This window comes from Culex pipiens, chromosome 3, assembly GCF_016801865.2.
Source record: "Culex pipiens pallens isolate TS chromosome 3, TS_CPP_V2, whole genome shotgun sequence".
NCBI lineage: Eukaryota > Metazoa > Arthropoda > Insecta > Diptera > Culicidae > Culex > Culex pipiens.
Genome location: NC_068939.1, coordinates 128,992,489 through 129,015,638, shown reverse-complemented (window position 1 = coordinate 129,015,638; position 23,150 = coordinate 128,992,489). Strand labels below are relative to the sequence as shown.

At 33.9% G+C, this 23,150-nt stretch overlaps 1 pseudogene; it reads left to right on the top strand.

Moving 5' to 3' along the window:
• Window positions 1-8,286: 8,286 nt before the first annotated feature.
• LOC120414797 (uncharacterized) lies at window positions 8,287-15,155 on the top strand (annotated as a pseudogene).
• The last annotated feature ends 7,995 nt before the right edge of the window (window positions 15,156-23,150 follow it).

Here is a 23,150-nt window from a genome sequence, read left to right as displayed (position 1 = left end):
GTCCCTGAGCAACACTTCAGAGAGAAGATTTTGTTGGTGCTCTTTCAATCTCATTTCATCAAGCGTCCATGGCGCGGTGGTAGCGTGTCGGATCAAAAACCAAGAAGTTGGTGGTTCAATCCTCGTTCTATTAAGGGTTTTTTTTTGTGAAATACAATCAAAAAGCTGTCGGTAATTTCGATAATTGTCGGTAACGGGCAAAAATGTCATACCCCTATATCGCAAAAAATGCATGAGGACAGTTTTCATGCAGATTCTGATATACCTTCATGCCGCCATGTATCACAATCATGCGACCGCCGGTTGGGTGTAATGCATAATTTGTGCTTGCCATTTCAATAGGGCACATAACTTTTTTAGGCAAGAGTGTGTCCCTTTCACTCCTAATGTAAACTGTCATTTGAGTGAAAAGGATACACTATTGTTTACAAAAGTTATGTGCCCTTTTGAAATGTTAGGCTCCAATTAATTTCTAATTACCTAATAAATGGTACATGCTTGATCTCCAAATAAAATGTTGAGTTGCATAAAAAAATGCCCCCGTTCTAGAGGTAAACTTCTTTCAATTACTATTTTTGTCCTTCCCTTTTTATGATGTTTTGAAATAAATAAACAAAACTTTAATACCCGATTAAACTGTGTACAACATTGCAGAAAAAGTACTGGAACGCACTACCCAGGTAAAAGTTTTTCGGTTTCTCTCCTTGCAGAACTTCTGCAAAAGAGAAAGATGAAGAGAGCGAGCTGAAAAGTACGGGAACGTGCTGCAAAAAAGTAACTTATGCTGGCTGCAGAATTCTGCAGAAGCTGCAGACATTCTGCAATTCTGCAAGTACGGGAATCTATTTACTATGTTGCACACTTATTTTATACAGTAATTTTTGTAGTGTCCCAGACTATGCTTCTACGCATTTTTCACAATTGAAATGATATGGCATTATTTTATACAGAAACAAACATAAAGATAACATGATGAATGAAAATTAAAAACAATACATTTTTTTTTGTTTTTGACAATTAGAAGTAACAAAAAGTAATTATTTTTCGAAGTGTTGTTGTATTCATTAGTTTAAATAACTTACAATCTGGAATGTAACATTCCCCATTTAAGAAAGACAAAACATCCCAAAGCTAATCAAAACAAACAATCAAAGACTATTTATCACAGCTCATTTGCGCACAACCGAGATACGCATTTTCCTCCAAATCTGGACTGGCATTTACATTCCCGAGATAAGATCAGGGGGCGCTACCCCGCTATTTGTGTCGTCAATCGCGCGCGGCATCTGTCCCTAGCCATGGTGCGCGTCGTCAATATCTAAAGTCAAAATATTTACAAAACTAAATCTCCCGATAGCACGCCCCTCCCTACTGTTGGTTGGCTGTTGGCTACTTTACTTATCCAACGCACCAAACCGATCCGATCGTTCATTAATCTCCAACCTGAATCGGCATGTTTTTCATTACAGTCCATCGCTGGATGATCTGTGAAATGGGTTGAGGATATACAAAACGATTTGGATCATAGAGCGGGTTTAAAGACATGGCCAAGGACTCGAGTACATTGTTACGTTTTGAAGTCCAGTAAAACGATCTTCAATACCACTCTATGCGTGTTCTGTTTTGTCCGCGATCGAATTAATTGATGATACCAATCGGACTGCTTTATCTACAGACCGATTGGCGGCGACCGACGGCAGCTTCTGGTGACAAGAAACGCAATTTGCTCACCACACCGGACCCCTGGACCGGATCAGCGACCAGCGAGCGGAGACTCACGAAATCGAATTCCTGTCGCGACCAATCTGCGTTGCGTCGATAACGATTCGATTGGACTGGAAAGGGTCAGCGACCGATCTGATAGTGCTCGTTTTAAAAAGCTTTTAAGATAAGGGCCAGATATTGTCGCTGGAGTCGAGGTCGGAACCTGCGTGCCAGAAAGTCGATAAAACCACCAGCAAGAACAATCACTGAGGACCATCGAGCAGTGACAGCTTCTAATCGTTGATTGATGATCACGTAATTCAGTACTGTCCCGGCCAGGAATTCCAATCCCATCTGGGCTGTTTAGTCGATTTGCTTAAGGTTTGCCTACCAGCATGTTCAAAATTGAGGACTCTTTGGTGGCGCACTGGTACGCAGTGCTCGAGGACCACACAAAAGAAAAAATTGCATACCTATCTGCGATCTACGCGATTGCGTTCCAAACCATCTATGCAACAAGCTTATAGTTGCTTAGTCGTTGAAGTTATGCTACTACACAACGTAGACATCGAGGCAGTTGTCATATTAATATGCGCACTAGTGATCCGCGATTGGCTGCGACAGAAGCGAGTCGAAACATGTTTGGAAGGTAGATTTTTCGTGAAGAAATTAGACTCTAAAACTGTTAAAGTTCTGCTCCACAAATGATTGTACAGTTTATTTCAAGTAATGATTCGCTCCACCCAAAACCATAACTTACGCAATAAAAAAAAACTCCAACAATTCCATCGAACCCAACCCCCATTTCTCTCGACTATCATTAAAAACCGTGCCCGTAATAGAAACCCAAAGAATCAATGAACGACAAAACAATAACAAAGACGGACGGTCAGCCAACCGCATCCGAACGAGCTTAAGGAACCCCACCGCGACCAAAGGAAGAGTCAACGAACGACAACTTGATTACGATCGATCACCGCGGCAAGCCGCTGACGAGACCCCGTTGTCGACGAGACTCCGACGAAAACGGAAGCAAGCCGGGGGGCAGAACTGTGTCGCGTTGAGAAGAGGGTGATAACATTTGAGAAGGGTCTTATTGGCATTGAGTGGAAATTTGTATGATGTGTGGCAATATGGATAGGACGATACGCCCTTTCAAAAAACCACCAACACCGACTTATGTATGCTCCGTGGTTCCCGTGGAACGAACGCTAGACGCCATCCAGTAGCATAATCACGCAGTAAAAACAAAACCTCATTTGTACGTGTGTGTGTGTCTGTGTGTCACATCGGTCCATAAATTGTTGCGCGGCATTGTGTGCAACCATGTGAAACATCGCCAAAGTTGATTGATCTCGAAACGCGCCCTTTTTTCCCGGCATAAATATCTGCCGGGCCACGAGGGTCCACACGAGGTTCTTGGGATCTCTAAGAAGACTCCCTGCAGACTTGCGTCAAGTGAGGAATGAAAGAGAAGGAAGAGTTGTATATTTGTATTTTTATATTTTTGTATTTTTGTATTTTTGTATTTTTGTATTTTTGTATTTTTGTATTTTTGTATTTTTGTATTTTTGTATTTTTGTATTTTTGTATTTTTGTATTTTTGTATTTTTGTATTTTTGTATTTTTGTATTTTTGTATTTTTGTATTTTTGTTTTTTTGTTATTTTGTATTTTTGTATTTTTGTATTTTTGTATTTTTGTATTTTTGTATTTTTGTATTTTTGTATTTTTGTATTTTTGTATTTTTGTATTTTTGTATTTTTGTATTTTTGTATTTTTGTATTTTTGTATTTTTGTATTTTTGTATTTTTGTATTTTTGTATTTTTGTATTTTTGTATTTTTTGTTTTTTTTTATTTTTGTTTTTTTGATTTTTTTTATTTTTTTATTTTTGTTTTTTTGTATTTTTTTATTTTTGTATTTTGTATTTTTGTATTTTTGTATTTTTGTATTTTTGTATTTTTGTATTTTTGTATTTTTGTATTTTTGTATTTTTGTATTTTTGTATTTTTGTATTTTTGTATTTTTGTATTTTTGTATTTTTGTATTTTTGTATTTTTGTATTTTTGTATTTTTGTATTTTTGTATTTTTGTATTTTTGTATTTTTGTATTTTTGTATTTTTGTATTTTTGTATTTTTGTATTTTTGTATTTTTGTATTTTTGTATTTTTGTATTTTTGTATTTTGTATTTTTGTATTTTTGTATTTTTGTATTTTTGTATTTTTGTATTTTTGTATTTTTGTATTTGTATTTTTGTATTTTTGTATTTTTGTATTTTTGTATTTTTGTATTTTTGTATTTTGTATTTTTGTATTTTTGTATTTTTGTATTTTTGTATTTTTGTATTTTTGTATTTTTGTATTTTTGTATTTTTGTATTTTTGTATTTTTGTATTTTTGTATTTTTGTATTTTTGTATTTTTTGTATTTTTGTATTTTTGTATTTTTGTATTTTTGTATTTTTGTATTTTTGTATTTTTGTATTTTTGTATTTTTGTATTTTTGTATTTTTGTATTTTTGTATTTTTGTATTTTTGTATTTTTGTATTTTTGTATTTTTGTATTTTTGTATTTTTGTATTTTTGTATTTTTGTATTTTTGTATTTTTGTATTTTTGTATTTTGTATTTTTGTATTTTTGTATTTTTGTATTTTTGTATTTTGTATTTTTGTATTTTTGTATTTTTGTATTTTTGTATTTTTGTATTTTTGTATTTTTGTATTTTGTATTTTTGTATTTTTGTATTTTTGTATTTTTGTATTTTTGTATTTTTGTATTTTTGTATTTTTGTATTTTTGTATTTTTGTATTTTTGTATTTTTGTATTTTTGTATTTTGTATTTTTGTATTTTTGTATTTTTGTATTTTTGTATTTTTGTATTTTTGTATTTTTGTATTTTTGTATTTTTGTATTTTTGTATTTTTGTATTTTGTATTTTTGTATTTTTGTATTTTTGTATTTTTGTATTTTGTATTTTTGTATTTTTGTATTTTTGTATTTTTGTATTTTTGTATTTTTGTATTTTTGTATTCTTGTATTTTTGTATTTTTGTATTTTTGTATTTTGTATTTTGTATTTTTGTATTTTTGTATTTTTGTATTTTTGTATTTTTGTATTTTTGTATTTTTGTATTTTTGTATTTTTGTATTTTTGTATTTTTGTATTTTTGTATTTTTGTATTTTTGTATTTTTGTAATTTTGTTTTGTATTTTTGTATTTTTGTATTTTTGTATTTTTGTATTTTTGTATTTTTGTATTTTTGTATTTTTGTATTTTTGTATTTTTGTATTTTTGTATTTTTGTATTTTTGTATTTTTGTATTTTTGTATTTTTGTATTTTTGTATTTTTGTATTTTTGTATTTTTGTATTTTTGTATTTTTGTATTTTTGTATTTTTGTATTTTTGTATTTTTGTATTTTTGTATTTTTGTATTTTTGTATTTTTGTATTTTTGTATTTTTGTTTTTTGTATTTTTGTATTTTTGTATTTTTGTATTTTTGTATTTTTGTATTTTTGTATTTTTGTATTTTTGTATTTTTGTATTTTTGTATTTTTGTATTTTTGTATTTTTGTATTTTTGTATTTTTGTATTTTTGTATTTTTGTATTTTTGTATTTTTGTATTTTTGTATTTTTGTATTTTTGTATTTTTGTATTTTTGTATTTTTGTATTTTTTGTATTTTTGTATTTTTGTATTTTTGTATTTTTGTATTTTTGTATTTTGTATTTTTGTATTTTTGTATTTTTGTATTTTTGTATTTTGTATTTTTGTATTTTTGTATTTTTGTATTTTTGTATTTTTGTATTTTTGTATTTTTGTATTTTTGTATTTTTGTATTTTTGTATTTTTGTATTTTTGTATTTTTGTATTTTGTATTTTGTATTTTTGTATTTTTGTATTTTTGTATTTTTGTATTTTTGTATTTTTGTATTTTTTTATTTTTGTATTTTTTTATTTTTGTATTTTTTTATTTTTGTATTTTTGTATTTTTGTATTTTTGTATTTTTGTATTTTTGTATTTTTGTATTTTTGTATTTTTGTATTTTTGTATTTTTGTATTTTTGTATTTTTGTATTTTTGTATTTTTGTATTTTGTATTTTTGTATTTTGTATTTTTGTATTTTTGTATTTTTGTATTTTTGTATTTTTGTATTTTTGTATTTTTGTATTTTTGTATTTTTGTATTTTTGTATTTTTGTATTTTTGTATTTTTGTATTTTTGTATTTTTGTATTTTTGTATTTTTGTATTTTTGTATTTTTGTATTTTTGTATTTTTGTATTTTTGTATTTTTGTATTTTTGTATTTTTGTATTTTTGTATTTTGTATTTTTGTATTTTTGTATTTTTGTATTTTTGTATTTTTGTATTTTTGTATTTTTGTATTTTTGTATTTTTGTATTTTTGTATTTTTGTATTTTGTATTTTTGTATTTTTGTATTTTTGTATTTTTGTATTTTTGTATTTTGTATTTTTGTATTTTTGTATTTTTGTATTTTTGTATTTTTGTATTTTTGTATTTTTGTATTTTTGTATTTTTGTATTTTTGTATTTTTGTATTTTTGTATTTTTGTATTTTTGTATTTTTGTATTTTTGTATTTTTGTATTTTTGTATTTTTGTATTTTTGTATTTTTGTATTTTTGTATTTTTGTATTTTTGTATTTTTGTATTTTTGTATTTTTGTATTTTGTATTTTTGTATTTTGTATTTTTGTATTTTTGTATTTTTGTATTTTTGTATTTTTGTATTTTTGTATTTTTGTATTTTTGTATTTTTGTATTTTTGTATTTTTGTATTTTTGTATTTTTGTATTTTTGTATTTTTGTATTTTTGTATTTTTGTATCATTGTATGATTGTATTTTGTATTTTGTATTTTTGTATTTTTGTATTTTTGTATTTTTGTATTTTTGTATTTTTGTATTTTTGTATTTTTGTATTTTTGTATTTTTGTATTTTTGTATTTTTGTATTTTTGTATTTTTGTATTTTTGTATTTTTGTATTTTTGTATTTTTGTATTTTTGTATTTTTGTATTTTTGTATTTTTGTATTTTTGTATTTTTGTATTTTTGTATTTTTGTATTTTTGTATTTTTGTATTTTTGTATTTTTGTATTTTTGTATTTTTGTATTTTTGTATTTTTGTATTTTTGTATTTTTGTATTTTTGTATTTTTGTATTTTTGTATTTTTGTATTTTTGTATTTTTGTATTTTGTATTTTTGTATTTTTGTATTTTTGTATTTTTGTATTTTTGTATTTTTGTATTTTTGTATTTTTGTATTTTTGTATTTTTGTATTTTTGTATTTTTGTATTTTTGTATTTTTGTATTTTTGTATTTTTGTATTTTTGTATTTTTTGATTTTTGTATTTTTGTATTTTTGTATTTTTGTATTTTTGTATTTTTGTATTTTTGTATTTTTGTATTTTTGTATTTTTGTATTTTTGTATTTTTGTATTTTTGTATTTTTGTATTTTTGTATTTTTGTATTTTTGTTTTTTTGTATTTTTGTATTTTTGTATTTTTGTATTTTTGTATTTTTGTATTTTTGTATTTTTGTATTTTTGTATTTTTGTATTTTTGTATTTTTGTATTTTTGTATTTTTGTATTTTTGTATTTTTGTATTTTTGTATTTTTGTATTTTTGTATTTTTGTATTTTTGTATTTTTGTATTTTTGTATTTTTGTATTTTTGTATTTTTTTTTTACTTTTGTCCGTAATATTTCACCTCCCAAATCCAGGTTCCCCAGTCGGAACCCGAAAGGCAACTGGAGTGTGGAATCGATGATCGACTGGGCGTGGAACGCGACGGGGCAATTTAGAGTGCAATTCTTCTTTCTTGGGTTGAACCTCTATGCGTTGGACACGTGGAGCAGGGGTGCGGGCCACGGTTGCGTGCAGTTATTGAATTATTTATAGGATTATTGATGAGGTTTATGCAGAAAAAGCTAACTTATGCGATGGGAAAGAATGTGTGCGAGTACGAAGTTGCCGTGAACAATGCGTTTCGCCCCAGAACGCTGTCTTGGAGGTTGTTCAAGGGTTCTGGACGTGAGAACAAAAAGGAACCAAGCTCTCATTACTGAGTTCTGTAAAATTGACTGAAATCTGTTTTTTTGGAAAGTTAAATCTTGCTGCAAAGTTTGTTAGTTTCACAATTTTTTTGTACTGAATTTAGTCAAAATTTAAAGATAATTAACGTTTTAACAAATATGCTTCTCACTCCTCTAACATGCAATCAAACCTCCCTCGAACATCAACCGTCTACACTTTGGGTGGTACAACACCTTCACTCTATTGTGGTCATCTCATGGTATGGGAGGGCTATACCCTTAATTCCTCACCTCATCAGCTGTTTATTGGTGAGTTGGTCTACCGCAAAAAAAAAGTAGCAACCTCACGCGTGCCTCAAGTGTATTATACGCCTCAATGACTTGCTTTCAACTTGGGGGAACCTGTCGAATCTCCAGCAGCTGCTGCCGCGGTTTATTATCATTTTTTGTGGTGAAGCATTTTTTCTTTCTATTTCGCTATCAAAAGCCACCGAAAGTGTGGCAAAAGACTATCAGTTTCGTTCAATGGCAGGCAGTCAGCAGCAGCAGCATCGCTTTAAGGAGACGGCCTTTCTTCATTCCCTCGATCCCCGGCCGGCAAAAGTCTATTTTTGAGTGACTTGGCATATTTAGTAAACGATTTGCACGCCTCGTTCCAGCCTCCAGCAGCAGCAGCACTTGACGGGCCGGACCACACCTACGACAGCTGGCTGATGGTGACCCTTGGACGTAACACGTGCCCCCAAGTGGCACGAGCCATCAGGAGTACCACCGCCGGATGCCGGCATAAATCATCAAATTGATGCCGAGAGGACCAGCCGGCCTTAACGGGTACAGATCGTCGAGAGATTGATCGCGCAGAAGAGATGTTGCTTAGTTTGTTGCACACAGAAAAAAAAGTGTAAATTTACCCGACACTGAAACCATGTTTAAAACGTAAACGTGCTCAATGTAAATTCGAAATTCAATGTAAAATGGTAGATCGCATTTAAAGAACCTGCATGTAAATTGAGATTCAACTTAATGCATGAATCTCATTTAAAAGAAAATTTTGTTTCAGAGAAATCATAAATTGAAAAAATGAAAAGCATGTAAATGTACTTTTGATGTAAATTATTGTAAACGTAAAGTCAAAAAGCGTTGAAATTTGTTTTTGCGAATGACAACTCAAGTGGATGACAAAAACAAACCAGTTCAATTTATGATGCGTAGTGAAATGGAAGTGGAGTTGTTTTGATGTTTGCTAAAAGTGCTTGCAAGTGACTTGAATTGTAAAATATGAACTCAGGTAATGTAAACAAACATTAATTTGATTCTGATGTTAACGAACAATGTACTTTGAATTGTTCAGTTGATTCAAATTAGGTAAAAGAAATTGTTGTTTACATTACAGCTGGTCTCACCGGAATGGTCTACACTCTATCAAGACGTTCTGGAAAATGGACTGCTGCTTAACTGGGCCACTTCGGAGCCGCAAACGATGCCTGGATGAAAGGTCGTCTGTTGATCAGTGGTTTTTGCTGACACTTACCAAATCAAATACTAACATAAGAAGAAGCAACCAGCCGACGGTCAATTTTAGAATGTTTTTGACGGCACCGGCAATTGTTGACCGGAAGTTTTCCTATTCGAAGCAATCACAAGCCCGGATTCACTTGCACAACTAAATATCGAATTGTCAGGAATGCTTCGTGTTCCAGCTGATTGACAACGGTTACGGGAGGCCGGTAAATTTTAATGATAGATACTAAATGTTTTCATTTTCCTTTTATAAAGAAAGCAACCGGAAGGACGAATCATTTGCTCCGGTTGTTTGTGGTCTTTGAACGTCTTGTTAGTTAAGGTTGTTCCTGTGTGGGCCCGTATAGCGCCCCCCTGTCTATGGATCTCAATATGTGTGCACGGACATCAACCCCCTGCTTCCGCACGTCAACACTCACAGCTGTCAGCGCACGGCAGCACGGCCTCAGTCCCTGTTCAGCAGTCATACAGTCTGGTGGCGTCTCGGCCACGCCGGGAGTTCTGACTCGTGGGAGCTTGGGTGTACATAATGGCGAATCCTGCCAGGAGAGCGTTGTTTTTTTTTTTGTTTTCGCTTGGCTCTAGTGTTTTTTCGTTTTCGGTGTACCCCCAGCGCGTTAAGTGACAGGTGAGTGAAGTAAAAAAAGGAAATCTGTGAGTTGATTTCCGGTTGTGGAGGAGGATCGGCCGGATGCTGCTCAGAATCGAAATTTTTGTTTGCCTGTCGCGCGGAGAGCGTGGACTTTTGGCTGAAATTTTTGATTTCTGCACCATTAGCATGGTTTGTTTTGCTGTGGTTGAAGCGAGATAAAAGAGCGGGAGACAAAAAAAAACTGAACTGCGAGAAAGAGAAAGAAAATTTATGTTGACACTTTTGGAAGTGATGCCAGATTTTCAATATCTGTACAATAGATGTGATTTTGTCTGCAGATCCCAATTTAGTAATTTCATTGACTTTTGCTCATATTTTGAAAAAAGTTTAGTCGTGCGTAACCACAACTTAAAGTTTAAGAAAAAAAAATCAAGAACAAGATGTTCCTTCTGCTTAGTAATTTAAGCTCTCGGTAACTAAATACCACTAAATACAGAAGATTAAAATGTGGGCTGTGTAAAAAGCGGTCGAAGTTTTTTTTTCCTTTCTTTTTCGGGGAAAAGAAGGAAATGGCTTGTAAATGTCACTCATTCTAGAGGTAGAGATAGCTTGTGATTGTTCACTGGAAGGCCTGTGGAAGAGGAGGTTTGTTGATGTTCTATCATGCCTGGCGTAGACTGCCTTGTAATAATCTTCAGTAAGACCTGTGGGGGAAGGGTTTGTGAATGCATGTATAAGCAACGATTTGGAGAATACAGCAACGGCTTGTGAGCTCTCACTGAAAGGCCCTTCCGGCTTGTGAACTCACTGAATAGGCCGCAACGATTCATCAACGGTTTGTGAGCTCTCACTGAAAGGCCCTTCCGGCTTGTGAACTCACTGAATAGGCCGCAACGATTCAACAACGGCTTGTGAGCTCTCACTGAAAGGCCCTTCCGGCTTGTGAACTCACTGAATAGGCCGCAACGATTCATCAACGGCTTGTGAGCTCTCACTGAAAGGCCCTTCCGGCTTGTGAACTCACTGAATAGACCGCAACGATTCATCAACGGCTTGTGAGCTCTCACTGAAAGGCCCTTCCGGCTTGTGAACTCACTGAATAGGCCGCAACGATTCATCAACGGTTTGTGAGCTCTCACTGAAAGGCCCTTCCGGCTTGTGAACTCACTGAATAGGCCGCAACGATTCATCAACGGCTTGTGAGCTCTCACTGAAAGGCCCTTCCGGCTTGTGAACTCACTGAATAGGCCGCAACGATTCATCAACGGCTTGTGAGCTCTCACTGAAAGGCCCTTCCGGCTTGTGAACTCACTGAATAGGCCGCAACGATTCATCAACGGCTTGTGAGCTCTCACTGAAAGGCCCTTCCGGCTTGTGAACTCACTGAATAGGCCGCAACGATTCATCAACGGCTTGTGAGCTCTCACTGAAAGGCCCTTCCGGCTTGTGAACTCACTGAATAGGCCGCAACGATTCATCAACGGCTTGTGAGCTCTCACTGAAAGGCCCTTCCGGCTTGTGAACTCACTGAATAGGCCGCAACGATTCATCAACGGCTTGTGAGCTCTCACTGAAAGGCCCTTCCGGCTTGTGAACTCACTGAATAGGCCGCAACGATTCAACAACGGCTTGTGAGCTCTCACTGAAAGGCCCTTCCGGCTTGTGAACGTACTGAAAGGCCACAGCGACTGGCGAACACTCACTGAAAGGCCTGTCTGGCTTGTGAGCTCAACGGAAGACATCAACGGCTTGTGATCTCTCACTGAAAGGCCCTTCTGGCTTGTGATCTCACTGAAAGGCCGCAACGACTGATGAACACTCGCTGGCTCATGCCTGGTAAAGGTAAGGAAAGAGTGGAAGTAGAAAAAGTGGGGAGGTACATTCACTAGTCATTAATAAAAATGTGTATGGCACCATAGCGAACAAGTGGAAGAAAGAGAGAAGAAAGAAATGGTTTTGTAAAAATGTGTTGGGAAATACAACAAAAGAAAGGATATCGAATATATCGAAATAAAAACAATTCGCGAGCAGCGTCTTCCTCTTTTATCGGACGGTCGTCGTCGAGGCGTGTTCATCGTGGTGGCTGCAAGAGTGTGAAGAATTATATCCTTGTCTCGATTCTAAAGCTTAGAGGAAAGTGCAAGTCAGTTTTCAGCTAGTAGGTGCCCTCAAATGAGAAGCACCGGCGTTGCTGTATTTTTTTTTCTAGAGAAGGGGGGAGATGTGTGGGCCCGTATAGCGCCCCCCTGTCTATGGATCTCAATATGTGTGCACGGACATCAACCCCCTGCTTCCGCACGTCAGCACTCACAGCTGTCAGCGCACGGCAGCACGGCCTCAGTCCCTGTTCAGCAGTCATACAGTCTGGTGGCGTCTCGGCCACGCCGGGAGTTCTGACTCGTGGGAGCTTGGGTGTACACAGTTCCTCTTGCCATTGCCCGTTCTGAAGGTCAGGTATATGGTTCTTGTTTCAATGCATCTTTTACCTTATCGCCTTTTGGAATGTTCGACCAGTCGTTCCAGGCAAAAAACACCACCCGAAATTTTCCGCAGAAACTTATTCACCAGAAAACTCGTTCATGTTGACCAGTAGGAGCAGGAAGCCTCTTGTTAGCCCGGCGCCCGGAACATCTTCCGCAGGAAAGCTTTCCTCCAGCGTCTAGCGGCAACAAAATTTGTTCTTTTCCAGTGTTTACGAAAAAAAAATCACTACTCATTCTCAAAAATTTCAACTCTTATAATTCGCGACTAACACTTCACTAAGGCATATCGGTAATATTACAAATAAACAGCGTATCTCATTCATTTAAACGTATGTTTACCTAACGTATGAGAGAGATGGATTATTTTCCCATTCTTGGATGTGCCTTTTTGAATTGTCCGCCCGATTGATAGACGTGGCAACTGTCACTTGGCATTCCTGGCAAGTGGCAAGGCTGCAAACTTACCAAGGTACATGCCATAGACTGTCGGAGTTGGAATAGGGTGATCAGGAGTATTACCAAAAACGGGTTGAACTTTGGATTATTGGTTCAACTTAAATGTTTTTTAATAGGTTTTTGATACCTCGTGCTTCATCAATATAGATAAAATTTGGTCAGAAGCTAGTTTTAATGTTTCCTAAACATGTGCAAAAAGAAACAGTTAAAAATACCAACTTTAAAGTTTTTTTAATAAGTCCTATAAACTACGGGTTTTTCTATGTCCATAGGACTTTAAAAAAAATCTAGAAATAGGAAAACTTATTATTTTTAAATTATTTTCCCAAAAATACCCGATTTTTGATTTAGTATTTATTTGTCTGTCAAAACCTAGTGCTTCATCAATATAGATAAAATTGGGTCAGAAGCTAGAATTAATGTTTCCTAAATATGTGCAAAAAGAAGCAGTTAAAAATATTGCCAAATCTCCAATAAATTTGATCTCAATCTCTTGGTGATACCATGGGCGTTAAAGGGTATTTTTTTTTTAATATGTTCGTTAGATACCTACAGACTTTAAAATACAAATTTGTCTGTATCTGTGTTTGTAGAAATCTTCAAATCTGGCAGCGCTGACTCCGACAGAACATTCCGACAGTTTCATCGGAATCAAAACGTCAAATTTTCGGTAGTAAACAAAAGGCCGAGGTTTGTCTCGTTGCCACAGCTTCGTAGATTTTTTGGACATCAGATCAGATTCTTCAATAACTGTTGGCCAACACCGAGCTTACTGGCGGGAGCTGTACACCGTCGAGGAGGCGGACCATTTGACCGGGCTGATTAGTGCGGCCCACGAGCAAAATATTAATTTTTATTACGCGCTTTCCCAGGTGTCACGCCGGAGATTATTCCGCTGTTGCGCGGAGTGGTCACCAACCCGAACTGTGAGTTTCACGCAAATTCCATCGCCATTCAGACGCTTGCCTTCTGGAGCAAGTGCAGCTCGTCCGATATCAAGCTGGATAAGGAAAACGAGGACGAAATCTGCCGCGCCGGCATTCTTGTCGCAGAATGTGTACCATCCGCGGCTTGCGCTGAAAAATGCCATCGCAAACTGGTTGCCGGAGTTTTATCAAAGTAGAATCTGCGTTTGACTTGATTGATTCAAGTTTGATCTACTTGCAGAGAAGGACGCTTGGGGACCGATCAGCAAAACGCAACCGGCTGTAACTAGTGAGTACCGATGGAATTTTTGTAAGCGACTCCGTAAACTATTCCACACTTTTATGCCCGTGCACGGGGTCAACACGACACAGCTACAGCTCTTCGCGGACGTTTGCAGCACCGTTACGAGCGCCCCGGAAAGCGTTCCCGCTCCGATCATGAACTCGCTCGTGTCCGCCGCGAAGGTCACCAACGATTCACTGCCAAATCCGGTGACGGCCGCCGTGACTAACCTTGCCATCCCGACGACCATCCCCATCTCGAGCATTCCCGGCCCGATCATGAACATTAATACGACGGACGTAATCGCAGACTGCGCCGAGGACAAAGGCAACATGAGCGAACCGTTGGAGGACGACGCCGTGATTGAGAACGACCTGGAGCAGCAGCACCGTTGCTCGTGGACGAGGAACTCTAGATCGAGGAGAAAGTGCAAGCCAAACTTGATCTGGACAAAAACTAAGTGAAAATGGTCGACGCGAGCGAGGTAAACATGATCGTCAACGATGAGGTGGTAATCAATCAGGTTAACATCAACATTGAAGAGGACTACGGCGGCGTGAAGGCGGTTGAACCGATGAAGTGCGGAAGTAGTCTGACTTCGCCGAAGCACGTGATGAAGACACACTTTGACGACGTGATGATGTCGGAGACGACATTGGTAAGCGGGTGGGGATTTGTGAAAGTTTTAGCCTGTGCTGAAATTTTTATTTCTTTTCTAGACCTGTTCCGGAAGCGGCAGGCCGAGAGTTCGGACACGTCGTTGATTTCGAACGCGGAGCTGGCAGAGTTCAAGTAGGTCGTACATGTAGTTTCGTTTGAAGCAAGCCTCAACTCTACTCGTTTTCAGGAATGCCCACGAAATGGAACTAACGTGCGCCGACATCATGCTGCTGTGCGACCTTTTCTATCTGCCGTTCGCCAACTGGTTTACAAGGTACGAGACTTCCCAGTGCCGATTGCTACAGTGACCGTGGGGGCATCCCGTACGCCATCCTAGAAGGAGTTGGTGGGTTTGAACTTACCTGGAAAATTCCCTCGAAAGCAATGGGAGGAAAAGCAACGGATTATATGATGCCGTAATTAGGCCTCAACCAAGTTGTCGTTTCCTAACCCTAACCAATTCTTTCAGGTGAGTACATTCCGCATTGTAGTTATCACTCCCTTAAAAAAGGCATGCGAGAGTTGCTCCGTTGAATCTATTATTTGATGTAACTAAAAAAACTTTTGTATCACGGTACAGAAAGATTTGTTCTACTTCAATCAAGAAAACCTATTTTGATCAAAAATGAAGCAAAAATTTAATCTTTCTGGACTGGTATTTACGAAAGCTTTTGAAAATTACATCAGATTCTAGATTCAACGGAGCAAAAAAAATTTTTGGCTTTTGTAAATTTACGTTAGTTTCATCGGAAATTTACATGTTTTGGGACCAATTTTGTTCGAAAAGTTTACATCGGATGGCATTTAAATTTCAAATGAATTTGATGTAAATTCGCATCATTAATGACGTGCACTTTTGGTACATCATAAATGATGTAAATTTACCCGAATTTTTTTTTCTGTGCACGTGAGATTTATCAGCGAAGACTGTGCGGACACATGTTTGCTTGCACTTCTTCGAAGAGTACACCCACGCAGGATGGGTGGTGGCCTGATTTATGGGGCATTTCCGTTTTAGTCGTTCGATATTGCGAGTTTTCCCATATTTCTTGAATTTAGTCAAATGAGTCAATTTATTTGAAATTTCAAACATTGTTTAACATATGCTGCTACGCAAATTATCATCTTATTTCATCATGTTTCATTTATCTGTCCCAAGCTTATTGAGACAAAATCGAAAACGATAGACAAAATCATTAAAAAAGGGTAAGGAGCAAGGGTCCTTATTGTTGTTTTAATCGTTGGTTAAATGCATCAATTATTGAAAAAATACTAAAAGTAACGCAATAGTAAAACAAAATTAATCATTATGTTAGTAATGGCCACATTTTGAGCGAAAAAAAAATCGTGACATCATCTTTAAATTTAACTTACATAAAAATTGAAAAATCTCATAGAAGTGGCGCGTATTTTTCTTTCAGTGTATTTTTTTCAAAAAGCCCGTCCAATTTCCTACAAGTTTGTCTTTGACCACTTTTTGATACGATGCAACGGCTTTGAGTTACAGTAATTTTTAAATTACGAAATACAACAATATTTAAATAATTTACGCCCTTCTCAAATGCCATTTTTTAGTACAATTGGCTCCATATACGCAAAAAAGGCTTATATTGGCCAAGGATAACATGTCTAAAAAGTTTCATTGAAATCGGAGAGGGTCGGGTACAAATGTACCAGAAAAATTTCCGATTTGAGCTGGAATTGCTCATGAGCATCGGCAAATTGTATGGAGAAAGTTACGTAAAATCATATTTTGATCACAGGAGGCTGAATAAGCAAAAAATCAAAAACGTCAACAAAGGAAAAAAAGGCAGAACGAAATTTCAAGCTTTTTATTGTAGAGAAGATTTTTTGTTTCAATTCAGGTTTACTACACAGAAAAAAAATCATGGTAATATTACATCTGGGAAGGGGTACATCTTTTATGTCAGAAAAAAGGTGTAATTTTACCTCTGAAAATGTGTAATTTTACCACATTTCTGGTGTAATTTCACTATTTCAGTCTAAACTGATGTAAAATTACATCATAAAAGAGGTAATATTCAACCTTCCAAAATTACAGCTTCCAAATTTACATTGTTTTTTGCTGTGTACAATCAAGTTTTTCTAATGCTTGCCGTTTGAAATCAATCAGAGTCGAGGGACATTAGCTTGACAAATATTTGCAACTGCTGAATTTATGTTCTCAATATTATACTTAATTCTAATAAATTTGAATTGATTTTACACTATATTTGATGCAATAACTGCCATAAATTCTGATTAGTGGTATTAAAAATAATTAAGCATATTCCTCAATTTGCGCAAAACAAAACATTTCATAACAAAATGGATTACATCAATCAATTAAATGTTACATTTTCTTTGAAATGAATGTTGCTGATCACCTCATGACTTAAGACTTAGTACTTTTCCTCGCCTAAAACCCAGCGTGTTAAGCTGCCGAAGTCCGGACACGAGCTCACTGTCAAAGTGTTTCACAGCTCAAGCTCCATTTGCTACCGCTGCCGTTGGTACTTTTCTACTCTGTTATAAAAAAAAGCTGCTACTAGTAACACTTCGTAAAAGAGACCCCCTTTTCTCTCTCTCTGCTGGGCTACCGAAAATCGGAATCTTTCCCTGTAAATCGTGCAGCAACCGGGCTACTTTTTTTTCCTTCTCAAAAGTGCTCTCTATTCAACACGGGTCTGAAAGGTGGAACGAGAATCACTTAATCTGTGTGTGTGTGGTGAGGTCCCTTAAGACCCCAGCTTATCTTGATCAGATCGAACAAAAAAAAACATCAAATCACCTTTGGGACAGGGCAAACTCCAGATCGGTCGGAGATTTTATCGCACCTTCCAGATATAAAGCGCACCATTCAGAGAGAGAGGAAAAAGACCGAAATTAGACAAGTCTTTGGAGTTTGGCCGGTGCACCCCAGCTGGAAATGGCTAGAGCGAGGTCTAACCACGCGGCTTGCTGGAATGATAATTGGTTGATTGAGTTCGCGTTAATCTAAAAGGGAAAATCAGCCGCCGACCACGGATCGACATATCAAGTGGTGACCGGCCGGCGCGAAGATCTTAATCGCTGGGGCTCTGTTATATGGAGGGGAAACTGGGAATGTTACGGATCTGCTCGAATTCGGCAAAGGGTCGCCAATGAGGTAATGGACCGTTTTATAGAGATTGATAGGAGACTGTGGTTTTTGGGCTGGACTGTGGTTTTGGGGTTGAAATTTTTTGAAATAGTCGCATAATCTATGTGTTTATTATATTTGATATGTTTTCATGCTTAAAATCATATAATTAGATTAGAAACAAGATTTTATTTTATATGTCATGACTAGAAAGGCTTGAAAAATATCTTTAAAATGTCTACAAAAAATTAGAAGCGGCAGCAAATAAAGCAACACGAGTCATCGTATTTTTTTTTATATAAAACATGTTTTAAAAATTATCAGTAAGTTACTACTGCCAACTGAGGAAAATCAGGACTGTGTTCTGAATAGGTACAGGAAATTTTAAAACAAAAAAAAATGAAATTGGCATACTAATTGCTTTGTTCTTTTCCTGTTTATATCGATATCTTCCTCAACCAAATCTGAATTTCCAGACCAACATTTGATTATATTTATTCAATTTCGGGATATATAAATATTTGCAATATGAGTTTCAAACGACGCTAAATTGATAATGGATTTTCACTTTTAATAGCCAGATTTTCACTGTATAACAATTTTAAGTGGGTAATTCTCCGTCAACTCACATAGCAATTGCCCCGACCCCTCTTCAATTAGCGTGAAACTTAGTCCTAAGGGGTAACTTTTGTCCCTGATCACGAATCCGAGGTCCGTTTTTTGATATCTCGTGACGGAGGGGCGGTACGACCCCTTTCATTTTTGAACATGCGAAAAAAGAGGTGTTTTTCAATAATTTGCAGCCTGAAACGGTGATGAGATAGAAATTTGGTGTCAAAGGGACTTTTATGAAACTTTTTTCGTAAAATCATTTTTTTGTAATTGTCTGCTCTACAACTTTGTAGAACATTGTTACACTCTAAAAAATAAACCTGTCTCATCACCGTTTCAGGCTGCAAATTATTGAAAAACACCTTTTTTCGCATGTTCAAAAATGAAAGGGGTCGTACCGCCCCTCCGTCACGAGATATCAAAAAACGGACCTCGGATTCGTGATCAGGGACAAAAGTTACCCCTTAGGACAAAGTTTCACGCAAATCGAAGAGGGGTCGGGGCAACTTTTCCCGATTTCGTGTGAGTTGGTAGAGAATTACCCATGGACAAACTAATAATTCAAAATGGCTTCTTTGGGCTTACCGAAGGCACCAAAAAAGTTTCAGCCGGATTAAAAAATACAAAAAAACGAATGACTGAAATCTCAGAGAATTGCTAATGTAAAACTAATGTAATTACTATAATAAAGTTCAATAAAGATATATTTAATTACCTTGAAAACAATCATGTTCTTCTCAATGACACTAAATTCTGTTAATAAAGGTTGTGTAGTGGTTAAGGATACTTTGTTGGATACTTAATTGCTATGCTATGCTAAATCACGTTGCTCGAAAAAATCCTATAATTTTGGTAGCTGTGTAAATTTTAGGTATGTTTTTGGCAAAAGATGATCTGTCGAAAAAATCAATCTTTGAATTTGTTTTAAGGAATTGCTTGAAAAGTATCTAAATTTGAAAAAATCTTCGCTGCCAACAATGTGAGAGCAAGTAACACTGTTGGATGCCTTGACACTATCTATGTATTCGAGCATCCCCTCTAAGGGGTAAGATTGGGTCAATTTTCAATCGATTTGTATGTAAGATAGAGTTAATCAAATTCTACCATATTTTGGAAAAATGTTGGTAAACTATCTAAACAAACATTCTAAGTAAATTTTATTTCGATATAATGTAAATTGATTCCATTATTTAGAAGAGGCGTATCGATTTTTGACCCATAGTCACCCTCACTGACGGAAGATCAAACACAGGAGCCTCTACCATACTTTGCAACAAATCTAACTTCATCTCGACGCTGGCTCGCAAGTCACCTAGTTAAAGGTGTTACAGTAAACTAGTACAAACGTCATCACACCCCCTGGTCACACACGGTCTACTAATAGTATTGACAACTTGATGCGGCTTCGCCACGAACCTGTCATAACCACTTGAGCTAATAAGCAGGTGGCAATCAGTCCATCGGGCGATGCAAATCGCCTCCCAGATTGTGTCGTTTATTATTGTGCAATTGTGGCTCAATTAATAATTAAATTAAGCACCTCCCATTTTCAGCCACTAAAGACATGCCAAGCTAATTTGGAGAAGGGGGTTCGAGGTGTACGGGTAGAGAGAGGCTGGTTGCAGCACATTTGTATGATCTAACTAACTGGAGAGTTCGCGACACCTTAAAAGGAACTGAAATCGTTGTTTGAATAAGGACTGATGGCTGGGCCACGTGGTTGAGAGGCTGCGAAGCAGTAGGGTAATAGGCTCTGTAGTTGGCTAAAACAATTTTTCTAAGAAAGCATCGAAATAAGTCAAATACCATCTACTTACCCTGACGTCCTAACTGTTTCAACCTGCTGTTCCAACTCGTAGAACTTTGGCCCGCGACTGAGTCCCAAGCGGTATCGATTTGGAGCAATCAAGCGGGGAGCTTATGAGTTTGCTCTGCACACGGTTCGTCCGAGTATGGACCGTGCCAAGTGCGGGGGCGCACAATTTGGACGTCAGTCAGTTGCGAGGCGGAATCGAAAGGTTTCTCGCAAAAGGGACCCCAAAGTCAGGACTTTTATGGGCAAATATTGGCCGAAGCCCCGACGCCATCGCTGCCGTGATTCAAGCCATGACTCAATAAATTATAATAAAAGTTTTCCTCACTTAGTTTGTAAGATGCTGATCGGGTTTGGATTTTATTCGGGGGAATTTCGTGTTGCCAGATTATTTTTAAATTTTGTTCAAAAATATTTAGAGTTCCTTTACAAATAATCAAAAAAGAATAAAAATTCAGGTTTAAGACATGATTACTTTGACATAATAACTGATTGATTAGTATGTATTTTAAGTATTTTAAGTATTTTAAGAATTTTAAGTATTTTAAGTATTTTAAGTATTTTAAGTATTTTAAGTATTTTAAGTATTTTAAGTATTTTAAGTATTTTAAGTATTTTAAGTATTTTAAGTATTTTAAGTATTTTAAGTATTTTAAGTATTTTAAGTATATTAAGTATTTTAAGTATTTTAAGTATTTTAAGTATTTTAAGTATTTTAAATATTTTAATTATTTTAAGTATTTTAAGTATTTTAAGTATTTTAAGTATTTTAAGTATTTTAAGTATTTTAAGTATTTTAAGTATTTTAAGTATTTTAAGTATTTTAAGTATTTTAAGTTTTTTAAGTATTTTAAGTATTTTAAGTATTTTAAGTATTTTAAGTATTTTAAGTATTTTAAGTATTTTAAGTATTTTAAGTATTTTAAGTATTTTAAGTATTTTAAGTATTTTAAGTATTTTAAGTATTTTAAGTATTTTAAGTATTTTAAGTATTTTAAGTATTTTAAGTATTTTAAGTATTTTAAGTATTTTAAGTATTTTAAGTATTTTAAGTATTTTAAGTATTTTAAGAATTTTAAGTATTTTAAGTATTTTACTGCCCCTGATCGCATAAATGTCCCATATGCATTTTCATCGATTTCGAGTTATTGATGCAGTTTGGTTCAAAATTGTGTGCTCTTTCGAAAGAGCATATAACATCCAGTACTTTGTTCTAGATATCAGGAGGAAATCCAGTTTTTTCGCGAAAATATAACACGTAGCCTTATGTATGGGACAAACTTCAAATGCGTTTTTCTCAGCTTGCTGTTTTTGCATATGGGACATTTATGCGAACATGGGCAGTTTAAGTATTTTAAGTATTTTAAGTATTTTAAGTATTTTAAGTATTTTAAGTATTTTAAGTATTTTAAGTATTTTAAGTATTTTAAGTATTTTAAGTATTTTAAGTATTTTAAGTATTTTAAGTATTTTAAGTATTTTAAGTATTTTAAGTATTTTAAGTATTTTAAGTATTTTAAGTATTTTAAGTATTTTAAGTATTTTAAGTATTTTAAGTATTTTAAGTATTTTAAGTATTTTAAGTATTTTAAGTATTTTAAGTATTTTAAGTATTTTAAGTATTTTAAGTATTTTAAGTATTTTAAGTATTTTAAGTATTTTAAGTATTTTAAGTATTTTAAGTATTTTAAGTATTTTAAGTATTTTAAGTATTTTAAGTATTTTAAGTATTTTAAGTATTTTAAGTATTTTAAGTATTTTAAGTATTTTAAGTATTTTAAGTATTTTAAGTATTTTAAGTATTTTAAGTATTTTAAGTATTTTAAGTATTTTAAGTATTTTAAGTATTTTAAGTATTTTAAGTTTTTTAAGAATTTTAAGTATTTTAAGTATTTTAAGTATTTTAAGTATTTTAAGTATTTTAAGTATTTTAAGTATTTTAAGTATTTTAAGGCCGATCCAAATATTTAAAAAAGTTTTTGTCCCTCGGCCCTGGCCGAGGTCAAGGGGGGGGCAAAAAAATAAAAAAATATAAAAATTTAAATAACAAGCCATAGTCTTCACATTTAAATGAAAAAAGTGTTTTAAAATGCATTTTACACTAGTTCAGTTGTTTTGCAATCATTAGATTTCAAAAAATCTAAGATCTGACAAAAACAAAAATTGTATCGAAAAAAAAGATTTTGCATCGAAAATTTTCAAAAAATCATAAGATTTTTTAATAAACCCAAACATGCTAAAAATGATTTTAAACGCAGGAGAAAGTATTTTAATTTGATTTCAGCTGGTTGCACTTGAATTTTCATTGAAATTTTGAAGTTTATTGTAAAAATATTTTTTTTGCCCCCTGATTTTTCGGGCCAATTTTGAAGGGGGGGGGGTGACAAAAACTTTTAAAAATATTTGTACCAGCCTAAGTATTTTAAGTATTTTAAGTATTTTAAGTATTTTAAGTATTTTAAGTATTTTAAGTATTTTAAGTATTTTAAGTATTTTAAGTATTTTAAGTATTTTAAGTATTTTAAGTATTTTAAGTATTTTAAGTAGTTTAAGTATTTTAAGTATTTTAAGTATTTTAAGTATTTTAAGTATTTTAAGTATTTTAAGTATTTTAAGTATTTTAAGTATTTTAAGTATTTTAAGTATTTTAAGTTTTTTAAGTATTTTAAGTATTTTAAGTATTTTAAGTATTTTAAGTATTTTAAGTATTTTAAGTATTTTAAATATTTTAATTATTTTAAGTATTTTAAGTATTTTAAGTATTTTAAGTATTTTAAGTATTTTAAGTATTTTAAGTATTTTAAGTATTTTAAGTATTTTAAGTATTTTAAGTATTTTAAGTATTTTAAGTATTTTAAGTATTTTAAGTATTTTAAGTATTTTAAGTATTTTAAGTATTTTAAGTTTTTTAAGTATTTTAAG